General features: G+C 39.5%; 1 protein-coding gene across 2 annotated transcripts in view; it reads left to right on the top strand.

Annotated features, from left to right (window-relative positions):
* The first annotated feature begins 1,452 nt into the window (after positions 1-1,452).
* The window catches only part of LOC118560610 (gastrula zinc finger protein XlCGF57.1-like), a 21,086-nt gene continuing 2,513 nt past the window's right edge, over positions 1,453-20,025 (top strand). The window contains exons 1-2 of one of the 2 annotated variants that reach the window (XM_036131892.1): positions 1,453-1,615; positions 1,697-1,873. The gene's annotated coding sequence lies outside the window, so the exon portion shown is untranslated. Of the gene's footprint in view, positions 1,616-1,693; positions 1,874-20,025 lie in introns of both variants that reach the window. The other variant, XM_036131891.1, reaches the window with a different exon arrangement.

The raw sequence follows: 20,025 nt of genomic DNA, 5'->3' as shown, positions 1-20,025 counted from the left end.
ACAGTCAGCCTTCTAACTGCCGTACTGGATCCCACTCCAGGCTCTCTCTCATGTTCAGACCAACACCGCTCTCGACTTGGATCTCCTCCCGCGACTCACTTGGTATTACAAAGCCGGGCTAAGGACCTCTCCAGATCACCCTGGTTCCTCCAGCTGCTCACTGACCACAACTCCCACAGCTCGGACCTCTCCACAGCTCCATCAAATCCGCTCACCTGCCACTCAGTCACCTGTTACCATCACAGAGGGTAAACTCACTGAGTCTGTCTTCCTGCTCCACTTCCCCCGGCTAGGTTTCCCGAACTCAGCGGTAAGCTCACCACAGTCCCCTTACGGAGCATTTCCTACGGCACAACCTAACTCTGTCCCTTCCGTCCGCAGAACAATCGGCCCCAGTCTCTCGTCTCAGTCAGACGCTTGCCCGTTGTGACTCTTCCACGTCTGTCTCTGGCTGTATTGAATAAACACCTTAAACTGCTTTCTGCCTCCCAACTGTGTTCTGCATGTGGGCCAGACACCTACAAACCATGACAGAAATACATTTTCTTATGAAATTAAATGTCCTCCATGTGATCTAATGGCAAATTTATGATGTATGATGAAGAGGAACAGTAAAAACTACCATGAATGCAATATTTGTCACCTGTCTTCAGTCTATAATCTTAGATTTTATAATAAACCATAATGAATAAAATAAAGAAATTTTCTTTTTTTTCCCTGAACTCGCCTTCTGGATGCAGACCTTGGAGGCTGGTAATCTCAAACTCTCCTAGATGTTATGTAAATAAGACTCTCTGTCCCCACTGCCCGCTCTTTCCACGACATCTGTGACCTGGAGCTGTGCTCTGAACTGGCTGATAAACACACCATCAATGGCTGGACTAACCAATGACTAATGGCTAATTTTGAAACTTAAATTTGAATAAATGAAAGGTGTGTATGATGCCAAACACATTTTGGCCTTGATCTAAGGATGATCTTTATCTGTCTCTATGATATAAAAGCTGAACTGAAAGGGGAGACTGAAAGTTGTTTGAGGGTTGTGGTGTGAATTTGCTTACCATACTTTGTAATTATGCTTATGATAGATTAATAATCCTGAATTTCCCCATTGTGGGACAATAAGACAATTTATCTTAACTTCTTATAATGACGACCTTTATTTAATCAGGGCCTCTTCAACTTCAAATAAAATATATTTTACAAAATAAAACTGAAAATAATAGTGGGATAAACTAACTGCGGCCCACCTATGAAATTCTATAATTTAACGACCAGAAACTGCTTAGTATGATTTTCACAACTAGTTTATAAAACGTCTTTGACGGGGCACAGATTATGTGAATGGAGCAGAAAAGCGACGGTCTGTCCCAACACTCTCTTTCCTGCTGATTTCAGAGCTGGAGATGCCGAGTCGGGGACTCGTCAGGGTTTAGTTGCCTCTTTGAGCAACCCAGCGACTCACGTCTAACGACCTCCGTGGTACGGTTTGCTTTCAGGGCTTCAAACGTCATCAACTACGTCATCGACACGAGCCTCGATATGCGCTTCACAAAAAGTGAATGGATTACTCAACACACGCTTCGAAGAATCGGCTCGTTGGATACATCAGTTGGTAACAGACAAAGCTAAAGCCTCCTAGACTCTGACAGCATGTGCAGCTCGTCTTAACCGCTATTTGTCTCCGTTTTAGAAGAAGCGACAGCCTGCGAGGGAGCAGTTAGCATCAGAGCTAACTGAGAAGCTAACGGCCAGAGAAGTTTCCTGTTAGAGGAAAAGGGAAAAAGTGACTTCTCATTGAGAACACTGGACACTTATTGGACTCTGGGCTGTTTGGAGGCTTTTCCCCGAGGAACAAAAGCTAATATGACCGGTAAGAAGCTAGAACTTCCCTGTAGCTGTTGCACTAACTGTCTGGGCTGCAGCGATACGTGAATGCGTCCGCCATATTGGGAAGGGAAATAGGGACGAATAAACCACTGAAGTGAGCCGAAGAGCCGCGGTTTAAACTATATATATATATATATATATATATATATATATATATATATATATATATATATAACGCTCCAGGTCACAGATGTCATGGAAAGAGCGGGCAGTGGGGGCAGAGAGTCTTATTTACATAACATCTAGGAGAGTTTGAGATTACCAGCCTTCAAGGTCTGCATCCAGAAGGCGAGTTCAGGAAAAAAAAAATTTTTATTATTTTATTCAATATGGTTTATTATAAAATCTAAGATTATAGACTGAAGACAGATGACAAATATATATATATATATATATATATATATATATATATATATATATATATATATAAAACGCAGGCAAACACTTAGCAACGGAGCTCTAATTGCAAAACCTAATTAGTTTTTACATTACAAACCCCAAATTGCCTTTAAATTAGTTTAAACCGCAGCTAATCAGTTAATTATCTTATCCTAAAAAATAAGCAAATCTTTGAACTCAAAGTATTTAATTTTGAGTCACCTTTGGAGTGTGCAATTATTCATTGCTGTGTTACCAAAGATGTTTCTGAACAGACTGGAGGCACATCCATGAGCATTTCAACTGGAGGATACTTGATGTTTAGTCGAGTCACCAAACTGCTTCCCCAGTTAATGTTTGGTGACTTGGAGGGTAAAATGTGCAGCGTTCTTTTTTCAGTTCTGATTTCAGCAACGGAAAAGGGCCAAACTTGTCAGCCGTTCGCATTTTTTCTATCTGTCTCATATATGAAGACATGCTGTCATGGATGAGGAGTAGAAAACCAACAAAGACCACCGTAGATCATTCTATTTGTCACTTTCTGCTGCAATGCAGGACCATCCAAACTCTTTGCCCAGTGAGAAAGTAACAAAGAAAAGAAAAAGAAGTAATAACTGGGAGAAAACGATATCTGCGCAGCTGTTATTACTAGGTGGAGATAATTCATGAAAGAGCAGGAATTTAAAAAGGATGCGAAGGTTGCAGGCTTTGTGCTGGATAGCAAACCTTCTTCCCTCCCTCTAGTATGTGTCTACGACGAGGGAGACCAGCTGCCCGCTCACTGTCTGTGGTGCAGAGACTGGGTCTCTTTACCTGTGTGTGTGTGTGTATATAGTTACTTTTTAGAGCCCAAATAAGCGACTGCACGTTCAGAAACGAAATAAAAAATCTGCAATTCACGTTTTTTACAAACAAGGGCTAAACAAATAACCGCTGGGAGGAGTAAGGAGCAGTAAGGTGATGACGAGCTTACAAATTTGACAAATTTTTTTTATACCCTTTATCACAAAAAGTAGCTTTAAAATGTTTTTGTCATAAAAAAGTGCACCTCCAAACCTCACCTGCACAGTCAGTTCAGCAGAGCTGTGAGCCAATTTTGATTCTGTATTCAGACTTGTCGGGAGCGCCAGACCTCCGCCGATAGGCTGGTCCCACAGGCAGAGGGATGTTTACAGATTCAGTACTGGGTTCTCAAAACAACACAACCAGTATCTGACAGGGCAGTCAAAAGTAGCCGGTCAACGGAGGCAAATCACCGTCTATAGCAGCTCTTGCCACCGCCTACATTTCCCTGATTATACATCCCAAAAATCACCTTTGCTACTTTTCCGATCAAAACACAGACCGGTGTTATGCCGAAAAGTGCACCCTGCCGAGATATGCATCCCCTGTTGCGGGAGCGCGCCTCGCTCTTAAACGGATTAAAATGTGACCAAACCAGTTACTTTTTCTTCAATTAATGATATCAAAACGTTTTATTAAACCTCTTGTGGGAAAAAAACTTATTTGGCAGATTCGTTTAAAAAATTACGGGTGTTATAAACAATCCAGTTTTTATCCGAGGTATGGCTGATTTATTTGTTGAGGTCTCTTGTCATTCACACACAACAATAAATCGTGAGAGCAAAATCTATAATATTACATATAATATAATATTACAGCAGCAAATTATAAAAGTTTTTCAGGGGATGCAATTTGTGTTCGTCTCTAGAATCCTCGCCGATGATATATCGTGTGTGTGATGAGTGCAAGTGAAATTAAACTGAGATAAGAGATTTCGAAAGAGCGATATGACTGAATTAAATTCAACATGTAAATTTATTTTCAAATTCCAACCCTGTATTTTTATCATAAAAATTTGACTTTGTTTGTGAAGAAATGTTACGATTGTTTTTAGAACAGAACTGTGAATAATAATAATAATATGAATAGACCTCACCTAATCTGATCTGTTTTATGTGGTGCTAGTAATTCAAATTAAACTAATTTTATGCAAATGGAGATTACCTTGTTAAAACATGATGATAACATCATGTGAAAAAAAATGTTTTAAGAATAATAATAAAAAAAGGTTGTTTTTGAAGAATTGATCATTCACTTCTTTTTTTGCCTTTTTATTCAATTTGAAACATGCACTCTGACTCTATTGTTTAAATAATCACCTGTCTTAAAAGCTTCCAAAATACATCAGGGATACTCTATTTTTCAAAATTCTCCCCTCCGGGGCTCGGGCACCGGAATCAGTGCACCCTCCTACCTGATAGTGTGTGGCCTGCTACTGTAAAAAAGTTTGACTGCCCTGATCTGAGAACCCCGTTTGTTCTCTCACACAGACATTAAATGGGACAGATTGTGTCCACCCAATCAGGGCGTTCCCAGTATGATATCAGTGTTCGGTTCATCACATTAGTGGAGAAGATCATGCTATAATGCAGACATGTCCTTGCTGACACATTTTCCCCTTATCAGTTATTCTGTCCAATTTAAGTATGTCAGACTCTGTGCCTCCAGAGTCCAGTTATTTGTAATTTCCATGGTAACCAATTTTGCAGTCCAGTCTCTTAAAAAAAAAAAAAAAAAAAAAAAAAAAAAAGGGGAGTGGTGGCCTAGTGGTTAGAGCACAGAGCTTTGGTCCCAGAGGTTCTGAGTTCAAATCCCGCAGACTGCCACTCTGGGTCCCTGAGCAAGACCCTTAACCCCTGATTGCTCCCCAGGCGCCGCACAGTGGCAGCCCACTGCTCCCCAAGGGGATGGGTCAAGATGCAGAAGTGAATTTCTCCAGCGTGAGATCAATAAAGTTCAATTATTATTATTAGTAATCTCATAATCTCTAACAAGTGGGATACCCCACTGTTGCACCTTTAGTAGGCCAGACCGTTTTGATTTTCTACAGACTGGGTCTTTCTGTTGCGGCTGATAAGTTACTATAATGCATTTACTAAGTTTGTGGGGAATATCTGCAAGTACCAGATATAAGATATGAAAATCTTTGCCGGATGTTTTCAGCAATTTAATTTAAAGGAGACATAACCTCATATTTTACGTATACAATCCTTCTGAAAATATCGTTCAATTCATGTTTAATAATTTCTAAGTGAAAACAAATCTAAAAAGAGGTTATTCAAACCACTTTACATATCTCCTTTTTTCACAAATACTTTTGGTTTTACAGAACTTTGAACACACAAGATGACATTTCAAGAAGCTTTATTTGTTACCGTGGTGAAATTCCTTTCAGGACATACTCTGGCATAAGTTACACACGACAAGCAACAGGAAATAAATAGGTAGTACTGGTAATGGCAAATGATCTGTACTGTTTTTTTTTCCACATTAGAGCATGCAAAAGATTTAAAAAAAAAATTCATGTCGGAGCCTGAAAGCTCTGATATCAGTTCCTTAGATTCATAGATTCTTTGTCCCCGCGTTTTACCGTGGTAAAATTCTTTTCAGGTCCCACTCCAGCATAGAGTACATACAACAAACAATGTGCAATAAACAGTTTGTAATTTTTTTTTTAACAGAGCGTGCAAAACATAATGATAAAGTAAATAAACTTTCCATAGCCGGGGGCTTTGATATCAGTCCCTTTGCAAGTGATGTTATTAACCTTGTTACATATATTAGTCAGTCCTTCAGGAATCACAGTAATGAGGTGATAAGGTACTTTTGTGCAACGATTTGAGGCTTCATTTACAGTGCAATTTTATATTCCTGAGATGATAATGTGCAAATAAATAAATAAATATCAGTAAAGTGATTGTAACATATGATGGACTTTAACATATTTAACATTTAATGGATTGTTACATGATGAACATTTGAGGACAAACTGTCACCAGGCCGTCTATTCAGCCTTGTGAGGGAAGACGGATAGATTCAAGGTGACTTATATACGGATTTGACGTTGTACATTAAAAGGGTACCAGGTAAAGAACAACAGTGAGGTAGTGAGATAATTATAACAGCTGAAGTCTCCTATTTAACATACTTATTTATAGGATTATTGCACAGTTTATTGCACATGGTAATAAATAGTAGTTGCACATTAGTTGTTAGAGTGCAGCATTGTATAGCAGCAGGGATGAATGACCTGCGGTAGCGCTCCTTTTTACAAACAGGGTGTATCAGTCTGTCACTAAAGGAGCTGCTCAGCTTTTCTACAGTCTGGTGAAGGGGGTGGAAGGTGTTGTCCATGATGGATGTGAACTTGGACAACACCCTCCTCTCAGCCACTTCCTCCGCCGAGTCCAGAGTGCAGCCCAGGACAGAAGTGGCCTTCCTCACCAGCTTGTGAGAAGCCCCCACTCTCGGTTATATGGCTTATATAGCTGAGGAAAGACCTGCTCCAGGATTAGTCGAGTCCTCTCATGTCTTTGGAATACGTGGCATTGCGAGGCTGGCTCCATGTGTCCATTCTGCCTGAGATAACTGTCCGTTTGCATGCCAGAGCTGGGGTTTTGTGGGTGATTTGTTCGTTTCCCTGGTAACTGCCTTTTGCAGCCACAGCCTCTGTTATCTCGTAATCCGTAACAGTCCCCCTATTGATGTACCCCAAAGGCACATCATAAAAAAAACAATTCAAATGTCCGTTCAATAGGACTTCTAATTGAAAGCAGATGACACTTCTTATGCCTAAAGTGTACTGTGATTCTAACCCCTTTAATTACATATTTTAATAATCAGTTTATCTACTCAACCTTGGATATTCTATAACCCTCTCTTTGAATGGGTTTAAAACAAACCCTTAAACTTTCATCTCATCCTGTGAACAGTAACCCATTACTCTTTAAAAACATCTCCACCTGTTCATTTAACTACTTCATACAGCATTAGATGAATATATTCTCTGCCATATTTCTTTTCATTGATGTAGGTAAGAGGAAAATCTTTAAATAATCCTGGCCTAAAAGACCCCTTGAAAAAGAGTTGGTGAAACTCAATAATATATTTATTGTTTCATAAGGATGTTTTAACTTTTGGTTAAAAGGAGAACTATTTGGTTTTTCGTGTCTGGGTGGAGGTATATTTAATTAGATAAACAATTTTAAATAAAATGAGATATTATCCCATGAAACCTTGCAGGTGACTACGTGTAATTCTACCTCCCCCAGTATTGCTATTGGAATTTTTCTATTTCGCTTTAACCCTCAATTTACCACTTCAACCACTTCAGTCACCATTTTTTTCCTTTTCCTTATTTATTGTTTATTCATTTATATTTTCTACTTCTCATAGCTTCTTAATTCCATTTATTTGGTCTTACACACTTCCTTTTAAAGTTTAGATGGTTATGCAGCTATTTATTTCCTTCTAGTTGTGTTTTTATGAGTGCATTCTAACCAGGTTTTCTTTATCAAGAGTCCTGTAAATTAATCTAATTAAACCAACCTTGTAATTGGTGAAAGAAATAAAGAAAAGGGTACAAATTTAAAGTCTATAGTTATTTGTCAATACTTCCCCCTTGTGGGCATGTTGTTTGCTCCATTTCAAGCTGTCAGGATGAATCAGTCGGCGTTCAAACTATTTTGATATAGTCAAATCTATATCAATGCTACAGTTACCAATCTTTATGCATTATCAAACTTGGTTATCCTCATATTATTTATAAAGTTGCTCTATACTTCCACCACGTAAATTATTATTGTGGTGCAAAATAATTTTCTGAGCGGTTTTCCCCATTTTTCATGCACGTGTCTTCTTTGGTAAAGCTTATTATATCTTAACGTTGCATCTTTTAAAGGTTTTACCTTCACACGTTCATCAATGTGTTTTGTCGATTCTGTATTTTGTTTTTAATTGTGTACAAAAAAATGTGAAGTGAATGATTGAAGGTGCGTCTGCCGAACTCATCTTTGTTTTTGTGGCTGACAAGTCAATTTCCCAGGTCCGTTGGAGGTTCTCCATTGCCTCCATGTTAGCCTTGGGTTTTTTTCTGTCCATTTTCAGTGATCTTTTCATGGCCCCCCCATGTCTGCATTCTGGTCAGCTGCACACCATCCTTCCAGGAAGAGCAATATCCATGAACCCCCATTCTCCAGTTCTCTTCTCTGAAGGCAGAATTCAATCTGCCAAGTCAAGTCTTTGTAATATCACATTGTCTAGTATAAAGATTGTCCATCTTTTTCATCAGAATCAGAATCAGACATACTTTAATAATCCCAGAGGGAAATTACTTAAATTTCAGTAGTGTAGTATAGAGAACTAGAACATTTCTGAAGAAATTTAGCAAGGCGCCCACCTCGTGGTGCGTACCATACCGTCAAAAATACTAACAGGAAGTAACACTGCAAATTTCAGGTTCCTACGGTCTTCACAGCCCCCGCAGCGGCCGTCGAATGTTGCCATGTTAAGTCAATGGAGCATGTCCCTGACCTCCTAGGAGCCTCTTGGTTGCAGCGTTGTCATGGAGACTCACTGACAGCTGCAGCCCTGTGTTACTCATCATTATCTTTATCATGTGGGGGACTGAGTATAATGTGTGATGTTAGTGTCTTTGAAGCATTTCTGCAGCGTATAGCAGAGGCAAAAAGGTTTGACACCTCATAATATAGACATGCTTTATCCGACATGCCTCATATTTGTTGTGTAGCTTTCTCTCTAAAGGAAGTACGGACTCTGTCAAGCAGAAGTTGGTAGGACCTTTCTAGAGCTACTTCCGGTTAGCAACATGCTAACTGTTAGCCACTAACATAGTTGTGTTCAGTATCACCGGGTGATGGTACTCTGTTAGTTTGGTCCAAATCCTGTACTGGGAAGTGCCTCAAAAAGGGAGATATGATTTTGCATGGTTCTTGTTTATTATGTCGCCATGGTAACTGAAAATGGCAGCTTATACAAAAAGAGCACCTGACTGGATGAAGAGGCACTTTTTGACATCTTTACTATGGGGGTGAAAATGTAATATACTTAACCTGCCACACCAGGTTTTGATCCTGCAACCTCTGGAGTGCCAGTCCCACAACTTAGCCAGTGGACCAAATCCCAGCCATACATATACTTGCATTTGGCGGATCATAACTGTATACATGGCCATTGAAGAGCATTAGGTGACAGATGGTGGCGAGCAGCACTTTGTTTCTCCGGAACCGTAAATGCTAGAGACGTAATTTTTTTCTGCGTTTATTTCGTAATAGATAGGGGAACAGGACAAGCTATGGGTTTTTGCTGGAAATATTGTATGGGAGTTTTTTGCATGGGTTTTCGCTATTTACGCCATGGTAACTCGAAATGGCGGGAAGTAAAAATAGCACACTTCACGGCATCGAGACACACGTTTTGATATATACTTTTTGGGGGTAGACCCTACGGTTTGGGCTGTATTAACTGTGAAAACCCTTATTAGGTGCATAGCAATAGGCATCCTCTTGCATTTGCATGCTAGTCGCCTAACTACACTTCAATTTGAACTCCTCATCTTTTCCCAAAGGCAGGACAGATATTACCTGGATTTTGTTCCTGTGGTGATTGTCCACAAGTTCCGACCATAGAGCAGCGTTGGAGTGGAGGCAGAGCTAGTACACAGCATATGCTGTGTGTAGGCGTTGAGGTCTGTCTTGTAGCGCTGGGGTTGATACCAGCCCAGATATTCAATAGGGTAGGGCATGTTTATCTAGACTCACATCCTCCTGCAAGATATTTAAAGTTGTGTATTTAAAGTGTAGTGAACCATTTGGCAGGAGAGGGAATGTGAGGCATGAACTTTGCAACCTTAATCTAGTTGTGTGCAGTGGCGGATACAGACGGGGGCGCGCGCACCCCCTTTTGGAGACCAAAATTATTTTTTCAGAGCGGGCGGGCATTGGGCGGAAGCTGTATTTTTTTATTTTATTTTTTTTAACCTCGGAATGGCCATTGTTCTATTAGTACTACCTTTTGATGTGTCAATCAAACAATTCAACCAATCAAATCAACGACTGAAGACAACATGCTAGCCAATTACAGCTGGAGAGGGGCGGGTCGCTTGGTCATACAAAATAGCCTTCAGAGAGAAGCTAGCGCAGCTGTGGTCACCATCGGTAGTGCAGGATGGATATTCAATCTGATTACCAAACAATACAAGAAGAGACAAAGAAGCAGGCGAGAGCGAGCTGGAAGCAGCGCTATTAATTTCTGTTTGAAACGTCAGCATTGAAGTCAACACTCGAGTAAACATTGACGCTAGGAGGGTTAGCTAGACAACTAGGAGCACAAGGAGCTGAACCAAGCAGTAAAACACAGCCAAATTGAAGAAACTTGGGTTACTTCAGGTAGAAGGGAACTCTACAGCCCCAGCTGCTGTAATTACAGAACCTCTTCTTGTCAGGGCTCAGCAGACTGCACTGTGTTTTCCCCGGCCAGCGCAGTCTTTTTCCCTCTCCCCTCCCTGCAGGTGATTCGAGCTGACTGGTGGGCAGAGACACACACCTGCGGCTCGTTCAGCGGCGTGCGGCGGCGCTATAAGAACTGCGCTCAGACAGCCGAGAGATGCCAGATTGTTAACCTAAAGTGGTAAAACTCAGTGGCCCTTTGTCGTCAGACATCTCTCTCGTTTCTCCCTGTCTAACCTAAGTCTCCTGTGCTCCAGGTCTGCCTCCGCCTTGGGTCCCGTCCCAAGTGGCTCTCCAAGCCCTGACGTCGTCAGTCAGGTTTCCCGACAATTGATCTTCTGGAACCCGCTCCTCCATCTGGTTCTCTTGGCTGTCAACGGATCACCTTCACGCCGCTGCTGCTCGGATCCCTCTCCGCTCCGCCGGACCGCCCACCTGCCTCTCAGTCATCTGCGGGAGGCTGCCCCTGTGCCCGTCTTTCCACGCCACTCCCCCCGGCTCGGTTCCTGCGCTACGCGATTTCACTCGCTTCCTCCATACCGTCCCCTCAAACAATCCACGTTGATGCTCCTTGTCTTGCACGTTTAACAATAAACTTCTAAACCTGCTTCTGTCTCCAAGTGATCTCTGCATGTGGGCCAAACACATTAAAAAAACCATGACACTTCTAGTGTTAATTTTTATTTCAGTCAGTGTTCAGCCTGACACCATTGCTCATGTTTATGTATGCTAATGCTTAACTTTTGTGTCAAGACACAGCTCAACAGGTTGCCGTATCGCACTGTTAGTTTCCATCCCAAACCCAGCATAGAACCTGCCCAGCTAAAAAGAAAAAAACAAGCCCAAATCTCAAACTCTCTCATGTTAAAAGTGCAGAAGTATTAAACACATCAGAACATGTGCACAAAATGTACAATCAGTCAACCAAATAACACACAAGATCACTTTAGCAATCATGATATATCAACCCGGGGGGAAAAAAGCTTTTATCAATAGCTTCCCAACATGAGTAATAAATCTACCTTAATATAAACGTAATTTATCTTACAGAATATAGCTCAATCAAACATTTCTCTTTCACACAGGCATGAAATAATTTTAAGTTGATCAGTAGAACTCAAACCCTCTTGGGGCGTTTACGTTGACCAATACAATTTCATAGTGACACTTGATTAACCATTATTCTTTTCTTGTTTTATTATAACAATCAATATTATTCATTATAACTATTATTCATTCATGATGTCAGATTCGACTCATTTAAAAAATAAATTGACCAGGAAAATTAGTTCAATGAGATGGCATTTTATTAAAAGGGTTTTAGTTTTCTTCCAGACATAGACAACTATTTTGATATACATTTTCTTAGTAATTCTTTCTAAAAGCCCAACAAATGTGAAAAGCTTCCCAAATTTTTACAACCTGCCCATAAGCTATTTTAGTTCCAGCTCATTGTGTTCAAAAGAAGCCTAATTGGGTGGAAACCTGCCTAATTTGGTAACACTGAATACACTATTTCTTTCTGTTACATTTTTTTTTTTAGATTTTGGAATTCTATTGAGAGTTTGTTTCTTAGCACTGTAGAAGTTGTCACAGAGCCACTGTTCAGCCTGAAGCATGTAAAATGCTTTTTTTTTTAAAGTGTGCCCCCCTGAAAAATGTAATGCCCCCCTTGTAATTTGTTTCTGCAGCCAGGTCTGTCCAAGCAGGAATTTGAATTGCCCACAGCTCAGATCTCGCCTTATTACAACGTGACGCGATTAAAACTATTTCCAAGCAACTTGCATATGATGAACGATGAGAGTGAGAAAGAGATCTTTACATCATAATGATCTACCATCAGGATCAACATTCAAGCAGGAAATGAAGTTGTGGCACACAAATTGATTTCATCATCAATGGAAAAACCCAGCTCTCTCCCTGAAATTCTAAGGATAACAAATATGAAGTGCTACCCAAACATTTCTATGATTCTTCGCCTTCTGTCAGTTATACCTGTTACGAGTGCTTCTGTGGAATGTGCTAACTCAGGCCTTAAACCAGTAAAAACGTTGCTAAGGTCGACTGTGGGACAAGAAAGGTTTGTGGCTTTGCTACTTATGTATGTCCACAAGGACATTCATTTAGACATCAACAAAATCATAGACATATTTGCTCAGAAGCATCCCAGAAGGTTGACATTTGTAAACCCATTATCATCGTCATCATAAAGTTGAAGGTGTTTTAGAAGAGAACAATATTCTTTGTCAAGTCTAACTGTTCTATTATAGGCTTATGGCTTAACTTCACCATACACGTTAATTGGTTTAACTTACTTTAAAGTTTTGTTTTCTCTCAACATAGTTTATCTCGTTAATATATATTCAAAACTCCTTTATCACTTGAACCATACCAAACTATTCTTAAGTCCTTTGGTCTTTTTATTTCATTTTACTAAATAAATATAATTTCTGGAAATAAAGAAAATCTTTGTTTGATTAATTATTGATAAGGATAATTTTTTTCTTCAAACTACTTTTAACCTTGTGCATGCTGTAAAAACCAAGAAATTTTGGCTTAAAAATCCTTTTTCAATTACAATAATGTAGTCATGCTAATTCCAGTTATGTTCATCCATTAAAATGATTATCAATTCAAAAACCCTTAGATGAATAATTGGGATAGTGTGAAAGAGGAAAGATGGCATTCTTTGGTCGTTTAGCCTCACATTGTCTTGACATGACCCTTGGGTGCGCACCCCCCTTTGAAAAATCCTGGATCCGTGTTGTGGGAGTTTTGGGTGGAATTCTAAACAATAGTAACTGAGTTCCCATCTTTACTAAATGACAAGACGGTGGTATAACGTTCCAGCACTTTTATTGAGAAACAGAGCAGAGATTCACATAGTTGGAAAGTAATCGCACCCCACGGTTCCGCTGCAGTCTCTGTCTGCCCTGTCTCTGTCTGTGTCACTTTTCGGGCTTCCCCTAATACTGCACCGTGGCCTTCCCATGAGACAAAACAAAGACAGTCTATCGTAAACAATCAGCATCCCTCAGCAGCTGCAGCATTTGGCCTTGCAATCAGAAAACAGTGGATCTTATACACAGACATCAGGTCTCCAGGCCTCCTCTGTCCGAGTGGTGTGAGGCCATAGTGACTTCAGAATAATAATTCTTATAACATTCCTCTCTTTTTTTTTTTTGATGATGGCGTCGTCAGCATCAAGACAAAACAAGATGACCCATCATATGAAAATGTGAACAAAGCACAGAGGAACCATTTCTGTAAACTCGTAAAGTGGGACCCAAAGGGTTCCCGTGTTGGAACCGGGCAGTGCTGGAACTTTTAGTACAGATCAACATGAATGCTTCAAAGAGGTTTAACACACAAGATCAAAGATTTAGCTTTTGTCCACAATTTAGGATTCATCTAATTAGGTAAGGCCTGTTTTAGGTACCTATGCGCACATTATTTTAAAATTACATTAGACTATGGTAAGCTAAACCTGTTCAGTAACCAAGGTCGAATCCGTCTACTCTGACCCACCCTGAATACCCTCCTACTCCTTTCTCCACTCACCCCTACGATGGACAATAATCCACCACTCCAAACTTACAACACCAGGAGCAAAGGCAGGAGAGGTTCAGTGCGGGGAGGGGAACCTCCAGAAAACGCTACCCCTAGGGGGCAGTAAAAACTGGAAAGCCCCCCTCCCAGGGAGATCTGCTCTCGGCCAATCTGAGCCTGAAACCCCTGTATTGAATCTAAGTGTTAACATTACCAGCTAATGTTAAAGGATCTTTAGAGCCAATCCGATCCTGGTTCTTCCTATATCAAATCAAAAAGGTGCATAAACCATAGATCCTTGTGTGTCTGAAGCAAACAGTTTCCATTTTTTACCATAAAACCATATTGATCAACATGATGTAACATTAAAGTGTAGATCTCATAACACAAAAAAAATCAAACATGTGAGTCAGTGGAACAGAGCAGTTAAACAAACAGCAACAGAATATGAGAAGAGTCCTAAACGTCAAGAACGCAAAGTTAAGAAAGCCTTCAGGCCATTCAGGCACAAGGCAGAAATTAATCTAATCGCGCTTAGGGTCTCTTCAGGCAACTCCTCCCGTTGAAGAATAAGGAATCAGAGTTCTCTGGCTTCTTCATCCCCAGTCCTCTTCTTGGTTCCTCCTCGCAGGCTGGACGATTGAGCTGGATGGTAATAAGCATTCAGTTCTGGATGGGCACTGAGCATTTTATTTTGCATTTCTCTCTAATAAAACACTTTGTGAAGATGGTCTGCAGACACGAGTCCTTGTTCCCACTAGAGAACAGAAACAAGGTGTAATTAGTGTTCTTATCAAAACCCCTTTCATGTGTCATTTATTAAAACATTCTTCAAGCACTTTCACATTCAAGATATTTCTGTGCACAATTATTTAGCTCTCAGAATTCTGCAATTCAATTATTAGTTAAAAGAGTAATCTTTAAGTTCAAATGTATCTGCAGTAAATTCATAATAATTCTTAACAGAATGCTTTCAATGTGTGTCTCTAACTGTTGTTGTCTGACAGTTGAAGTTCTCTGCAACATAATTTCATCAATATATTCGTTTCATGACATTTACCATTTATTTTGAAAACCCAACTGAGCTTTCCATGTGAAAGCCTTTTCCCTCTTTCTCTCTCTTTTTTTTTTTTTTTTTAAATGAGGTGCTGTTCTGCACAGAAAAGACAAAATATTTATACCATGCTGTTACTGTTCAAGAATGCCAAGGTTCTATAACACAAAACAAAGCAGAGAGCAGGAGAGAACAGGAGTTTTTTGAAAATGTTCTAACATTGTTGAACAACCAAAGCTACTTAAGCAAATCAGAATTAGTTCCCAAATTAATCCTAAAATAAAGTAAACCATACATGTGATTATTTATTTATTTATTTATCTTAAACTGAGGATTAAGGACTTTGATTAAGAAGTTGTTGGATGAACGCGTCTCTGCGTTCCTATTTGTCTAGGCCTCTGCAATCTGATCTATGATCTATGTATTCTGAGTGCCTGGTCAGGAAGGGTTAAGGTTCTCTGAAGCTTTCTGTTTTCAGCAACCCTGAAAACCCAGAACCCTTTACAGTCAGTGTAAGGTGTCAGATGACATGTGGGACCACCTTGTCGTCCCTCTGGTTCCACCAGCTGTGTCAAGTCCACAGCAGCTCGTCCTGGGTGCCATGCCCCAGGGGTCTCCACACCCCCCTGTGTGGAACGTCTCTCACTGTAAGGATCTCACCTTACGTCCCGTTCAAGATGTTCTTTACACAACAGGATGTTGTGGGATGTCTTTACTGCTTTGATGTTCCTCAGAGAAAACCTTCATTCATTGATATCACCTTCAAGCTGTTACCCTTTTATCATCACAGCCCCCCAACCATCCTGACCAGATCCAAAATGTCCCCATAATCTAATCTAATTAAATTAATCTTACTTATTTTCTGTATGTAGGACGATAACCATTAAATTATCCCGATCTAAAACCCCTCAGGTTAACAGGTTAACTGGTTAAAAAGACTTTTGAGTTATTTGTGTTCTAGTTGAAAGATATTAAATCTCCATAAATATTGTAACCATTGTACCCTGATGCTTTAATCCTAAATTTACCCATGTTAGTTAATAGGATGTGTCATTGTGCTAATTTTATTGCAACCTTATCCATTTTAGCCAGTAATCTTTTCTTTGCGTTTTATTGAAGCCTGCCAGAGTAGCAGAAATCAGCTTACTCTTAAGATGTTTATTAAATGAAATGCTACTTAAAAGTTCAGATTACTCTACCTATATAGTGAAAACTAATTCATTCATTTATTTATTTAACTGTTGATATAATACCCACTTAATTTATTAAGTTGCTCCATGATTCCATCAAGGTGCTTCTTTAAAAGTTTTCACCTTTACATAATCTTAATGTGTTTCGTAATGTGTGTTTTGTTTTAATTGTGTACAACAAAATCTGAAGTGAAATGCATGAAGTCGTGTCTGCAGAACTCATCTGTGTTTGTTGTCGAAGGTTGTCCGATGCCTCAGTCATAGTCCTTCAATGTTGATTTTCAGTCCAATGTCTAAATACAGCACAACATTCTCCTTCCCTTCAACAGTCCATCCTCCAGTCCTCACGCCTGCAAACAGAATGAATTCTGCCAGCATTTTTTGCCAAAGAAAACGCTCCATAGGTTGAAAAGAAATTACAGCAAAACAGTCACAAACATTTTAACTACAGTGTTCCCTCTAACATGACAAACATAAAAGAAACAAAAGGATAGAAAAAAATAAATCAAACTTTGTCTCTGACAAAATAAAACTCAAAACTGGATCAGGCTGAAGTCAATGACATCACCTTTTCTCCTTCTCCCAAGGATCAGCCCCCATGGCACTGCGGCACTGTTTCTGCATTCTCTCGCATCTGAGAATGTCTAAAATGAGACTAAATCTCTATGTTAGCACAATCCTATCATATTGACCAGGTTTCTTTGCAAAGAAAAGAAGCAGAAAGATAGAGCTGTTAATAGCAGAACGCAACAAACATTTTTAACACACCACCTTTCCTGCTGGAAGATCTGGCATAACTTGGTTAAAACCAAGTATAATTTAGTGTCCAAATCTGATTATAACTCCTTTAATCTGAAAGCAATAACTCAGAGAAAAACAAGAGTGTTAATAGCATGCAGTTAAAACCCTGGTCCCCTTAGTGTCCGTTTAACGTGATCTTTTTCCCTTTTTTCTCTGATCCTGGGAAGGTTTCTATTCTTCACCTTTCCTTTGAAACTTTGTTCAAAACCCCTCCAAAAGAAAGAAAAAAAACGAAAGAAATGAACCAAAAAAACTAAAACAAAATTGTTTTCCAAGGAGCACAATTATGTCTTTTCCAATATGACATAGGTTTTTGACTTATTACAAACTTTTTTGATATATTTCTGGTCCTTTGACCATGTGTATTTGCTGTTAGTGATACTTTTATTCATATATACCTTATCAAACCTAATTGGTCAAGGGTGAAACTTTAAAGCAATGATTGTTCCCTTTTAGTTTTTGAGCTTCTAGTGTTTCTCTATAAATGATAAGAGTTTTCCCCATAATTCAGCACATTGAGAAGCCTACCCCAAACAAACCAAGATTAGAATTAAAATTTAATCCTTCCGAAGCTGGCTTTATTTTATTTTTTTTCCCTCTGACATAGTTTTCGTGCCCCAGGCCAGAACACACAGACCCAGCCTTGCCATAAACATTCAGATGTTTAAATCATGGTCAGATTTGTTTATCATATCTATTGTCCTTCTCAGGTTATACTGTCCCTCTGAGGTTCACCTCAGTTCAGCATAACTAATAACATCAGATGATTTCGTAACTGATGACGCGTGTAACGTGGCCTTCTGATATTTTGACGCTTCTCAAAATTTCTCATTAGTTGCATTCAAATTCCAAGCAAAAAATAAATAAAATAAATGAATAGAAAACCCTCAGAAAAGCAACCATATTTAGTTCCATACAGTTTGTTCAAAGCACAGTTTTTCTCATCTATTTAAATCAAAAATCTTGTATATCTAAACTTCTTTCAACTGGACTGGTTTGTGATGAATCATTATTATTATAAGCAATGAGATCTCAGTAATTTTAAATTACTTTAGGGCTAAAAATCAAGTGATAGGATCTCAGCCTAAATTTGTAAAACAGTAAACTTAACAAGCTTATGTAACGCTTATTTCCAATTTCTAACAAAGCTGAAATATTTCCGTTCAAGCCATGTTAATCTCTCCGTGTATCAATTTAATTTGGTCCTGATATTTAATGTTAAAAAACAAACTTTGTTATTTAAATCTCTCTTTTACTGTACCTTTTTGTTAACATAGTCCATGCTTAAAAATGTCATTTGAATTACGGAGCTGCAGTTCTCCCAAAACAAATGAACATTCTGAAACCATGAACATTACTTTTACCCCGAATTAATTCACACAGACGAACGTTTAGTTACATAGATACATACATACGTACGGTTACATACAAACAATGACATTCAGACAGACAAACACGTGCAGGCCTGCTTTTTCACCATCTTAAATAGTTCTATGTTTTTCATAATTTTTAAACGTCAACGCCGAAAGATGTTTTCAACGCGTTAAGTTCCCGCTTAGTTTAAAAGGGGAAGAGCGTGCGCTGGTTACGACCCCCCGATGCTTCGTCCACACGCGGTTTTACGCTTCAGTCCCGCAAGGATACAACTCTGTGTCTCGCAGACACTTGGACGCTTACCCATTTTTGAAAGTTATACGTCGCTATTAGCAGTTTAGACCAGTTTTATCCACAACGGAAGTGCCTAATCGGTCCCCACGTAAACGCTTCCCCGGTGCAACGCCTTTTTAGTTTCGTTTCCGTTTCCTTGTTTTTATCGCTTTTCTTTTTTCTCTTAATTTTATTTTTATTATTTAGTAGCAGTACTGCAATAAAATAAAATAATAGTAATAATAATAACCCCTATGTGAGAAATCTGCATGTTTAATCAAATAATTTCAAATCATTTATGCATGTCATGCGTCTGGGCCCCTACGTTTTTCAGCATGAAATCGAACGTCTCACCCTGGGGCTAGGCTTGACCCTGAAAAACCTCTGCCTTTCCCCCATTACACTGACTCTTCTGCATCCAGACTTTTTTTTTGTTTGTTTTTATTTATTTTATCCTTTTTTTGTTTTTTATTATTATTTTTTACGTCCTTAGCACGATCGACCAACTAAATGAAAGGCCTCACATCCGATGGTCGCCTTTTTGGTATAATGGTCGGGGTCCCCACTTATCAAAGCTGCAAACGTCTTCGCAACAGTCAAGGACTTAAGCATCCCTGCGGCTTTCATCCACAACAGAAGTGGACAGCCTCTTGCACAAACCCAAGACAAGAGGACTTTAAATGGACCAGCTGGAAACTGCTCAGCCGGTCACCTGTTCTCCAGGTGAAAATCACTCTGCCACTCCTCCCCCCTTGTGGGAAAGTCCGTATTTCAGCTGAAAACGTATTCTAATTAAATTTTGAATTTTAGTTTAATGTTTAAACCTTAGTCACCGTTCGGTATTGCGAACCCTGTTTTATTTGCCTTAAGGATTAAATATAATTCATTATTTCTACCGGCTTTTACTTACTACCTTTTAGGTTTACAGTTTTAAATTTCAAAATTTCTTGAGGTATACTTTAAAATGGGGTTTAAAATTTAAAAGCTTGCAAGCATTTTTTGACCAATTGCGTTTGTTTTTAAAAGAGCTGGAAAATAATCCCCTTACCGTCTCATGAAAGAAAGGTTCGGATCTTCGCGCCGACGCCCAGAGACACTCCGAGACCAGGAGCTCCTCCACGTCCCTTGAAAATCCATTCGGGGTACCAGAGGCCGGATAACCTCTCCGGGCCGGCCAAAGCAGCTCCTGTCCCCGGACTCCCTCGCT

Source organism: Fundulus heteroclitus, unplaced genomic scaffold (genome assembly GCF_011125445.2).
Source record: "Fundulus heteroclitus isolate FHET01 unplaced genomic scaffold, MU-UCD_Fhet_4.1 scaffold_46, whole genome shotgun sequence".
NCBI lineage: Eukaryota > Metazoa > Chordata > Actinopteri > Cyprinodontiformes > Fundulidae > Fundulus > Fundulus heteroclitus.
The sequence above is the reverse complement of the archived record's forward strand: the minus strand, read 5'-3'. Positions and strand labels throughout refer to the sequence as shown.